The following is a 10,745-nucleotide window of genomic DNA, read 5'->3' on the forward strand; positions in this document are numbered from 1 at the left end:
TACTCCCTTAAGAGAATGCCCGGAATTCTCTTTGTTTTTAGAGTGTAAATATATATGCCGAAAGAGAGGGTTGAAATAGGCTTGTCATGCCGGAGTCCCCCTTACTTCCAGTCCTGGAAAATTAACTTTCTGCCCTATAGTTGAGATGATCAGTAGTGAAGATTGCGATGAAAAAACGAATGGTTCACAATATACTAAAACTGTGAAAACGCCTTCGACGAGATTACGCCTTGCAGCGAACAAGAAGTGTAAAGGCATTCTTTATTTGCAAAATAATAAGAACAACAATGTGTAAAGGCAATGTATTCAGTGCACCGAACTATTACATATGTATTACAGTTGTTTCTGAAGTATATTTACGAATGTCACGAAAAACTGTGTGTTTACAACGAAAATAACCTGACTTTACACGTTCACAATCTTCAATAAGACAATAAATATCGACCGCGGTGTCTCTATAATGTCGTCGGTTCCCGCCGCACGCAGGACGAAGATCTTAAGTGCAACGCGCGCGTGATCGCCATTGACGCAACTTATCAAGAGAGCCACTAGAGAAACGGACACTTGGAGCTGCTGAACATCCGATCGTTGGGACCGCATCTGAAGGCCTTGGCAAACTCTGGCATGTTCAGCAAAGGCTGAACGCACTGCTGGCGCTTCGCGATGTCGTCTTTCTTGTCCGAACACCAAGGCACACAGTGAGACACGAAGAAAAGTTGCTCGGATGTCAACCCCAGACCCCTCAGCGTCCACCGGTGCTGCTCCGATTCAACACTTCTCTGATAGGCCTTGTACGACAACCACGTGGCGACATGGTTTACCAGGGAGGCCTTGGGAGCCTGTTGTGCCCACATTCGCTGGTCAAGAGGAGCATGCTGCGTTGAACCAAGAAGATTTATGTCTATGATGCATAGATTAAGTGCCAAAATGGAATCAAGTGCTCTAATGTGTGATAAAATCCTACTCTGCGGCAAGACCACGTCGAATAGTTCCAAAGATACGGATCAGCTTCATGTGACTTGCAACAGTGCCAACGTAAAAATGTGCTTTTATTTTGCTGCTGACGGTTAAGAATTTCATCGTATGTGTAGTAGAGCATCCAACTGCGCGGCTGCGTTGCTTGTATTTGTTGTTTAAATTCTTAAGGCTGAGTGCAACATAGAAAAAAGAATTTTATGGAGTTTTTCGTGCCAAAACCACGATCTAATTATGAAACACGTCGTAGTGTGGGGACTCCAGATTAGTTTTTACCACCGGAAGTTCTTTAACCTGCACCTACATCTAGGTACACGGTCGTTTTTGCATTTCGCCCCCCTTCCCCCTAGAATTGCGGCTACCGTGCCCGGGGTTCGATCCCATAAGCTCTTGCTTAACAGCGCAACACTAAAGCCACTCAGCAACCACAGCGGGTTGCGATACAAAAAAAAATGTTCATTCGTTGCTCCGGGCCAGGAAAACGTGGCGGCATTTTCAGCTGAATTGTCAGCGGTGCTGTAGTAAGCAACAAGAAAAATGCGTTAAAAATTAAACAATTTCATGGTAGTACCGAACATTAGAGTCAACTGCAGCAGGTTGAAGTTATTCGTTAACAGCGATAATCATAATAACCATCAGAGAAAGTTTAAAATAAAATATAAATCATTGGTAGCAGCAAAAAATCATACGCTCAGGAACCTTACATTGAAGTGAAATAATTATCGACACTAACTTTATTTTTCAAGTCCCGGTAAGAAAAAGATAGAATGCAAGGACAAACAACTTATTCAGTAAATTATCCTTCAGCACACCACGATCTACCGAAAAGCACCCGGAGATATCAAAGCAGTACAAGGATTTTGAGACCGTGCAGCTTTTAAGATCAGTTTCTTTTTTTTTCATACAATACTAAGGCTCGTTTTTTCATAGCATGAGAGGCACTGGTAATTAGAAAGTGATAATTTTTTACCGACAGTCACGACATGACAGTCTTTATTTTTGTTCCCTGGTTTGTTTTGTTCTCAATGATGCCAGAGCATGTGTCCGATATACATTGCATTTAACATACGCAGGTTGTTTTCAAGAAAGGCGCATAGCTGTGTGGAACATTCGATGTAATGTTTCGATCTTGTGTAAGAGCTTAAAAGTACAATGCAAGCTCGCTTGTGCTCAGCAGATGAAATAATTTCCACGGGAGCCTAATGTTTCCAATTTTTTCAAAACAGATTACGTTGCGGAAAATCAGGATCTCAGCTTTTATTCTAACTGGGCGCATATCACCAAAGTATTATTAAAGGAGGGTAAATAACAAATAAACAAAAAGAAAACACTTCAAGCAATGCAAATACACATTTACAATGTCTGTGCCTAACTTTGTTGTCAATGCTAAAATATTTTTTTTTTGGGGGGGGGGGGGGGGGGTGTAAACAGTTAGGTAGCTAGAGCATTCGCCCTGCCCTGCACAAGTGCCCGTGTGAACGCTTTTGTTTGCACGGTCCCACTAAACGCGCATTTTCCATCTCAAACAACCACTGCCAGGTGCGTTTCATGCGAAACGCTTTCACTGCGAGTAAGCTTGTTTCGAGATGGGATACACTTCAACGCTTATACGATACGCTTCTGTCACATTCTTGTAAACGAAGCTTATGTAGAGCAGTAGCGACATAGCTTTATTTAGTGTTGTACAAGAAACTTCCTGCTGTATGTAAGGGGAAATGTGGCAGGGTAGTAAGTGTGCAATCTTGTTGCCTATATAAAACGTGATGTCGCAGGGTGGTAACCGCTGACTTTTGGTACTTCATGTAATATATAACATTCCATGTTGGGAACCTTCGAATCATGTTACCTTATATAAGAGGTAATGTGGTATGGTAAGAATTTTGTAGCCCTGATACATTATGTAGGCGGTAAAGCGCACCGTGCCGGATCCTTGGAATCTTGTTACTCAATGTAAGACTTATTGAGGCAGGGTGGGAAGCTTCGAATCGTGTTATTCAACTGCTGCTAAGTTGTGTTTAGGAGCTGCAAAGGATAGCTAAAGAAACTGCGGCAACCTCATTTCGCGTTAACCAACCGCCGTACAGCATAGTTTGGAGCACCCAAACCACTTGAATTTCCAGCCCGCTATCGTTCTATGAACACAACTCGATGTTACTGCTTATTCGACCTAGGTGAGAGGGCGCTTAGGCGATTAGCCTCTCGAATAAGAATATCCTATATGTCCCATAAATAGCGCAACACAGGCTAGGCTCATGCGTGATCAGCTGATTGCGACCAAAAATTGAGAAACAGCCGCTAAACTCATGAGAAAGAACGAGAACACATACTAGAATACGGCCCTGTCTAGCGTTGTTGAAAGGGCCCTGTGTCACCCCTCGGGCATGACGAAAAAGCAATCGCGGATCGTGTACGCTGCCGTGAACATCTCAGCCAAATTTTACTGTCGTGCGTGACGCCTTGAGATCACAAGCGGGGCGCGAAGTTCCCGTTTTCCCAAACGCTTTTTTCAACAGGAGCCTGCTTTTCACTCTTTTCAAGACGCTTTCTTTTGTAATAGAGCGGACCCCCATACGGAGCTGCGATTGGCTAATCGATGACATCAATAAGAAAGGGTGTTTGGATCCGCGCACTTCTTCCTGCTGTTACTGTGATAATGGGGCGTTTGGAACCGGTACTCATTCTATATATAAAACAGACACATTAGCAGTAAACGAACCAACAATGACTGGGAACAGCGTAAAAACCTCAAGTTTCTAAATCTTCATTTTTTTGCTGCATGAGTGGCGCACTCTGCTGTAACAATAATGTTCTTCACTGCATTCGATTCTCTTCCAGGAAAGAGCCATCCTGGCGACATAGGAACAGAACATGAAAGCAAGCTCATAGTATGGTTTAGCGGGTCTATATGGACAATCTCACACCTTCGGTGTCGTTGATCTGAAGACGGCTCAAGCGGCTCGATGATGTAGGTCATTATCGAAGTTTTCAACAAATTGACAACGTGGAAAGGGCCGTGGTACTTCGAAATAAGTTTCGTCGACTGACCGGGGCTGGTCGAGGGTATCCAGAGTCATACTAGTGAGTCGCGGGTATAACACATCCAGACACTGCGATGGTGTTTCTGGCGTCACTGATTAGATGTGGTGAGGGAGCGAGCAATCTGGTGACACTCTTCAGTGTATTTAGAGACTTGAAAAACTGTCGTCGACTAGCTCACGTCACGGTGGTGCGGAAGAATGTTTGTCCAGCATGCATAAGTGCTCGTGCCCTTAAAGTAAGAAATATGGAGAGAATCCAGTTGTGGGTCTGCGTAGCGGTTTTATAGGCGTACGTCCGAGAGGGAAGAACGCGGTCCCAACATGAGTCGTCGGAAGCTACTTACATGGCCACTATTTTGCCCAATGTTTGATAAAATCTTTCAAACCGTTCGTTTGACAATCGTAGGCAGTGGTAGTTCGGTGAACAACGTGGCATTGCTTTAGAACCACTTCTACTAGGTCCGGGAGATAGACACGTCCTCGGTCGCTAAACAGCTCACGTGGTTCACCATACCGTAGAAACATGTCTTCTAAAATGAAGGAGGCAACGTCAATTGCCGATGCAGGTGGCAATGATGAAGTCTGTGCGTATCGCGTGAGATGATCGATGGCGACTTTATCCAGCGGTTGCCAGCAGAAATGATTAGTAGACGTCCTTGTAAGTCGATGCCGATGATGTCAAAAGGGCGCGTAGGACAAGGTAACAGCTGTAGAGGAGCGCTTGAACGGCAGGGAGGCTTCTTGCGGCGCTGGCAAGCAAGACGAGAATGGACGTAGCAGCTAAAGAAGCGGTGCATTCCGCGCCCATAGTAGGGGTGGCGAAAGTGGGTGCAAGTTTTCAATACTCCGGCATGTGCGCACTGTAGCTCAGCATGAAAGGTAGTGCATATGTCAGAGCGTAGATGGCGGGGAATTACCAAGAGTCACTTGTGTCCTTCGGAAATTAGTTGCGACAGTACAGCAAACCGTCGCGAAGAATGAAGTGGGGCGCTTGACATCGTATTTCCCGCGAGACGGAACGAAGCGTGGGTTGAATTAACAAATCGATTACGAAAACAAGCCAGAGGTCCATTTTTGCTCCTGAACCATATATTGGTGATGGCTTAGGACTCTTCGTAGGTAGACACAGCGCCGCGAGCGGCGATCCCGAGAGCGGGAAGAGCAGCTGCAATCGCCGCCGCCACGGGGCGACTGCCACCGCAGCCGGTCGAGGGAGAGGCGCTCGTCGTCAGTCTCCTTCGCGGACGGGGGCTCGACCGGTGGCGGCGGCGCCACGGCCGGAAGACGTCGGTCAACCAGCCGAGGTCGGAGCCGGAGCCGGAGCCGCTGCGGCCGGTCCAGATCGCGGAGCGCCCCGAGGCAGGAGCCGGGGGGCCAAGCCAACCATGGAGGCCGGGGCCAACAGCAGCATCAGCAACGAAACCAAGAAGGAGCCCGATCACAGGTGACGTCCCAAAGAAATTGGGCCAGCATAGTGGCAGGGAGGGGGAGCGAGGTGTATCTCGAAATAGTTATACTTGACACGGTTAAGAGTCTACAGCAAACCATCCAAAGCATACAGGCAAAGATCGCACAACAGGATACAATGATCCGCGCCTACGAGAGCGGTTGCTTCCCACAACCAGTGGACAGAGACCGAAACCCTAGCACGGCAACCAGCGCCCTATCAGTTCCCTCACCGACATCCGCGCTTATTAGCATACGAACAACTACAGAAAGTGAAGTCCGATATGGATGCCCAGAGTCCACCGAACAAACGAAAAGCCAGCCTCATTCGCAGGACTCCCACTACAGCCCCAATTGAGGACGCAGACTTAATGAAACGTGTAGAGCAAAACGGCGAACGCGCGGCCAAGGCGGCTATAGACGCCATCCTCCATGCAATTTTTGAAAGCTCCTAGCAGTTGGAGAACCGCATGACGGCACTCGAACAAAACCACAACAGGCTAGCCGCACAGGTTGCACAAATCGCAGAATACATCCCAAAATTAGCGCCCGTCCAGCCAGAGCAGATTCTCCTTCAACCCGCGGTCGTCCGTCAGGCGGCACCCGTCAGCGCAGCGGCGGTCCTCCGCCCTTCCCGCCTGGACCTAGCCGTCCACACACTCCCCAACAATCAACATGGCTGTAACAACCGATAACACCTATCACGGTTGGCAGTGGAACTGCCGCAAATTCAAAAAGATGAAGGCCAACCTTCACCAGCAGGTTAATAACACGGCACAGCAAGAATCCTACAAACCTGATATCATAGCGCTACAAGACATCAACATGGAAGCCTGCCTCTCCTTTTACCGGGCTTTCCACTGCGGTAACAACTCCAAGAAAGTCACCACGCTCGTTCGCCGAGAACAGGTGACGGCGATCCACGACATCTCAACTTTCCCCCCTCGGGCATCCCCCACGTTTTCATGGAGATCATCCCGACGCGCACGTCAGACCCCAGCCTATTCGTCCTCAACGTATACGTCGCTCCGCATGCACACCTGAAGCTCGATGCGCTTTTTCGCTCGGCCCTCAAAGTCAGCCGCGACTGCCCTCTGCTCATTGTTGGGGAATTTAACGCCGGTCATACTCTGTAGGGATACCTGGGCGACACCCGCAAGGGTAGATATCTAGCAGGAGCCGCGCAAGAGTTGGGCCTCACGCTAATCACCGATACCTCCGCCCGCACCAGAATCGGCAGCCGAGGTCAGGACCTGATGTTCGTCGTCCACTCGCAAGACAACGCCTGGACGAACACCGGCGAAACTCTGGGAAGCGACCACTGCATCCTTCACACGGAAATCTATGCACGCGGCAAGCGTAGCCGGAAGCATCGCATCTCGGTTACAAACTGGGACAAATTCCGCGAGTCCGGAAGAACGCGAGCCAGTGAGGGATCCATCACCAATATCTCATCCTGGACGAGCCAACTCTTGGGCGATGTGGAAGAGCATACGGAACATCTTGAACCGGAAGACGCCCCGCAAAACCTCCAAGGTCGACAGCAGGCTGCTCCACAGGCAAGATCGAGCATGCTGCGACGTTGGCAACAGCAGGGGAAAGATAACCAAGCCCTAAAGAAAAGAATCACTCGACTCTACGCAGCGATCTCCGATCACGCGACCGAGGTCACCCGGCAGCAATGGTACCAGATATGTGATCGCATGAGTGATCGCATGTCCAGGAGGGCGAGTCCGGGGGCAGCCCGGACTCGCCCTCCTGGACCCGGACACCACCAGGGCCGAAGGCAGATGAAACATGACCAAGTTAATCCACAGGCGTGCTCGGGACCCGGGAGCGTTCCTTGCCAAGATGCGAGACAAGTACGTCGGCCCGCAACTCAAGACACCGTTACCTGCGGCCGCGGCCTTCGACAATGTCGTCCATGCAGGGGTTCTCGACGGCCTGACCCAACTGGGTGTCGGTAACCAAGCATAGCAATACGTCTGAAACTTTCTCACCGACCGTAATTGCCGGATCAAAGTCGGCGAACGTGAAACTGACATTATAGAGCTGGGGAGCCGAGGCAGGCACCAGGGATCAGTCATCTCCCCTTTTCTCTTTAACGCGGCGATGCGCAGGCTCCCGGAGCTGCTGTGCTCTATCCCCAGGCTTCACCAGAGCCTATACGCTGACGACGTGACGTTATGGGCTGCTGCGGATGATCCACAAACTCTTCAGGAGATCACGCGACGGGGCATCGACGTTGTACAAGCTTACGCGGAGTTAAGGGGCCTGAGGTGCTCACCGGAAAAGTCCGAATACCTCCTGATCAAGCCCGGCAGAAATAGCTGTCCCAGGGGATTACCACGGGGAAGGCGCTTCCTTGAACTTAAGGTCGGATAACTTACCATCAAGATCTTACCACTTACCATTAAGATATTGGGGCTAGACTTTTAGAACACGCTGCGCTGCGGGCTCATGTTAAAAGAACTCCAGAGGGCGACCAACTACACACTACAGCTCATTCGCCGGATGGCTAATCGGCACCACGGCATGGGCGAAGGCGAGCTGCTTCGACTTGTGCAGGCATACATAACCAGCAGAACCATGTACTCGACACTATATGTTAAACTCGCAGCCATGGACTGAGAAAAATTAAACACAATGATCAGACGAAGCACAAAGGCAGCCTTGGGCTTTCCGGACCACGCAGCCACCGCAAGGCTAGAGGCCCTAGGCGTGCACAACACGATCGCGGAGCTCTTAGACGCTCACCACACAGCCCAAGTCCATCATCCCTCGCTAATCCCGGCTGGCTGCACAGTCCTCCGGAAGCTCAGTGTCGAGGCCATCCCCGAGGTTACAGAGTACATTAGGACTCCGCGAAAGGTCAGGGGGCATATTTCTGCCCCGCCTCTACCCCGCATCATGGACCCTTAGTTCCATCAGGGCCGTCGACAGGCCCGTAGTAAAGCCATTTGGCGACGCTACGGCTCGCAAGATGGAGTGGTCTACACAGACGCAGCGCGACACCCTCGCGGCGACCTCACGACCACGGTGATAGCGGATCACAACGGAGGATTGATAGAACACCCACCAATCACGGCTGGCCGAGTGGTGGAAGCGGAGGAAACCGCGATTGCCATGGCCATGCATGCGGAAGCGAATGCCGTCATCAGCGATAGCAAGCAGGCCATCGGTAATTTCGTCCGCGGTAGAATTTTCAAATAGGCATTCCGTGTCCTCACGCGGCGCCCTCTAAGCGGCTTGAAAATCCTCGTGTGCACCCCCCCTCACGCGGCTGTGCCCGGCAACGCGTCGGCTCACAGTTTGACTCGAGATCTCGCGCGCCGAGCCTCGTCCGTGGATGCGGACAGTGTGAGTGAGGAGCAGAGGCACGAGGAACCCTGCGAGACTTATCATGAAATAGCCCATAGGTATCGCTTGAGGCGTCGCGCGCTCCCACCACCGGCCAAGCAACTCGATAAAACGCAAGTGCTCGCGTTTAGGCGACTCCAGACAAACACATACCCCCACCAAAGTACATTACCAAAATCACAGGGGGCAAGGAAAGCGACCAATATAGGCGCTGTTCACAAACAAAAACGCTCATACACATAATGTGGGAATGCACCTCGCTCCCGTTTTCTCATCACCCCGTCAGCAACGAGACTGACTGGACAGCCTGGCTCAGTTCCGAGGACGTTGAGCGACAGCTTGAACTGGTGGACTGGGCGGAGAAGGCCAAGCAGGCCCAGGGCCTTACTTGAGCCCGATACCTCAGCCACGTCCCACTTTACCCTTGCCCCTTTCAATAAAGTTTACCACCACCACCACCGAGCACGAAAGCAGCATTTCTTTAAATTTAGGTATAGGCCAGCGGAGCTGAGGCAAGTGAGAGGAACTTCTAGGCGTTCGAGGTGTGTCTGGAAATCATGCGAAACGATCACACTATCGTCCTCGTAACATAGGCACGTCTGCCACTTGAGGCCCTCGAGGATGTTATCGGTCATCAGCTCAAGAGTGGTAGGCGGGTGGTGGAGCCCGAACGGAATCACATTGAATTCATATAAGCCATCGAGAGTAACAAATGCTGTTTTGGGCGGTAGGCTTCAGCCATCGGGACTTTCTCGTCGCCGGGGCGCAGGTCTAACGAAGGAAAGAGTTCGGCTTCTTCGAAGCAGTTCAAGGTGTCATCTATGCGAGACAGCGGACAGACGTCCTTGCGCGTGATTTTCTTCACTTGGTAGTAGTCAAGACAGAACTTCATTGAGCCGGTTTCGGCAGGGGGTAGCAGAACGCTGCCGAGGCACTGCTGAAGAGCAGAGCCGAGCGCACTATGTACGTGGCAGTCGCCGTTCTGGAGACATTGCAAACCTCCAGAAGAAGGCTGCGTGCCCTCGTCAATACCGTGACGGTATGGCGATGGCGAATTCGCATCGAGAATTCGCGTATTGACCATCGCAAAAGACGAAAATCCATTTCACTTTAAAACAAAAAAAAAGGACGAAAGAAAACGTAATGTAAACAACTTGCAAGCAAATATTTCACCAATACAACTCGGTTATACGTTCAGATACTTCAATCTATGTTAATTGGTAATTTTATTCTCCTTGTTATTAGCTTTCTTAATTTAGCGTAGGACCATAGAGATTTCACGTTCTGGATTTGAAGACCTAGAAGAGAAACACTCGGATGTAAGAGAAAGCACCACGTACCTTCTTTTCTTGATCGAGGAGGCATCCAGCTATTCTACGGAAGTGACTCCTGGCTTCTTGGGTCCACGGCTTGCCGTGTCGATTTTTGGCGCTCTTCACTGTCTCTTTGCTGTAGATGTCCAGCAGACCAAGTACTTCCGTGGCTAGTATCTTAAACGACAATAAACCGCATGTTTAAAATCCACCAAAAGCGTAGAGTTTCATGCAATGACTACAGGGAGCTGTGGCGCTAGCTTCTCTGGCAGCTACAAGCAGGGCGATTCAGCCGCAAGGGCCGTAGTACGCGGTTTTACCCAAACTTCGTCCTTCTGAGTTTAAATGGATTCGTGACTTTGAAAAGCGACCATTTTCAACAATGCACTGCGTTATAACTATTTAAACAAACAATAATAAAATTTGGAGATGGCACGATTCGAGCTCAGGGCCTCTAACACAGAAGCGTGATTTTGTAACCATTACTCCAGCGACGCATTGACAAGCGCAAATACTGAAATTAGCAGTGCTTATGCGTACTTGCATTAAAATGTATAAACCACTTTGAAATTTGGTTCACTTTAGGCACAGATAAAGAGTAATAAACAAAGCC

At 49.8% G+C, this 10,745-nt stretch overlaps 1 long non-coding RNA gene across 1 annotated transcript; it reads right to left on the reverse strand.

The window, feature by feature from the left end:
- Positions 1–242: 242 nt before the first annotated feature.
- LOC129387363 (uncharacterized) lies at positions 243–10,306 on the reverse strand. Its single transcript, XR_008614614.2, has 2 exons — positions 10,160–10,306; positions 243–875 (listed from the first exon to the last, which is right to left on the reverse strand). It is a non-coding gene; the product is annotated as an uncharacterized lncRNA (long non-coding RNA).
- Positions 10,307–10,745: the final 439 nt, after the last annotated feature.

Source organism: Dermacentor andersoni, chromosome 2 (assembly GCF_023375885.2).
Source record: "Dermacentor andersoni chromosome 2, qqDerAnde1_hic_scaffold, whole genome shotgun sequence".
Taxonomy (NCBI): Eukaryota; Metazoa; Arthropoda; class Arachnida; order Ixodida; family Ixodidae; genus Dermacentor; species Dermacentor andersoni.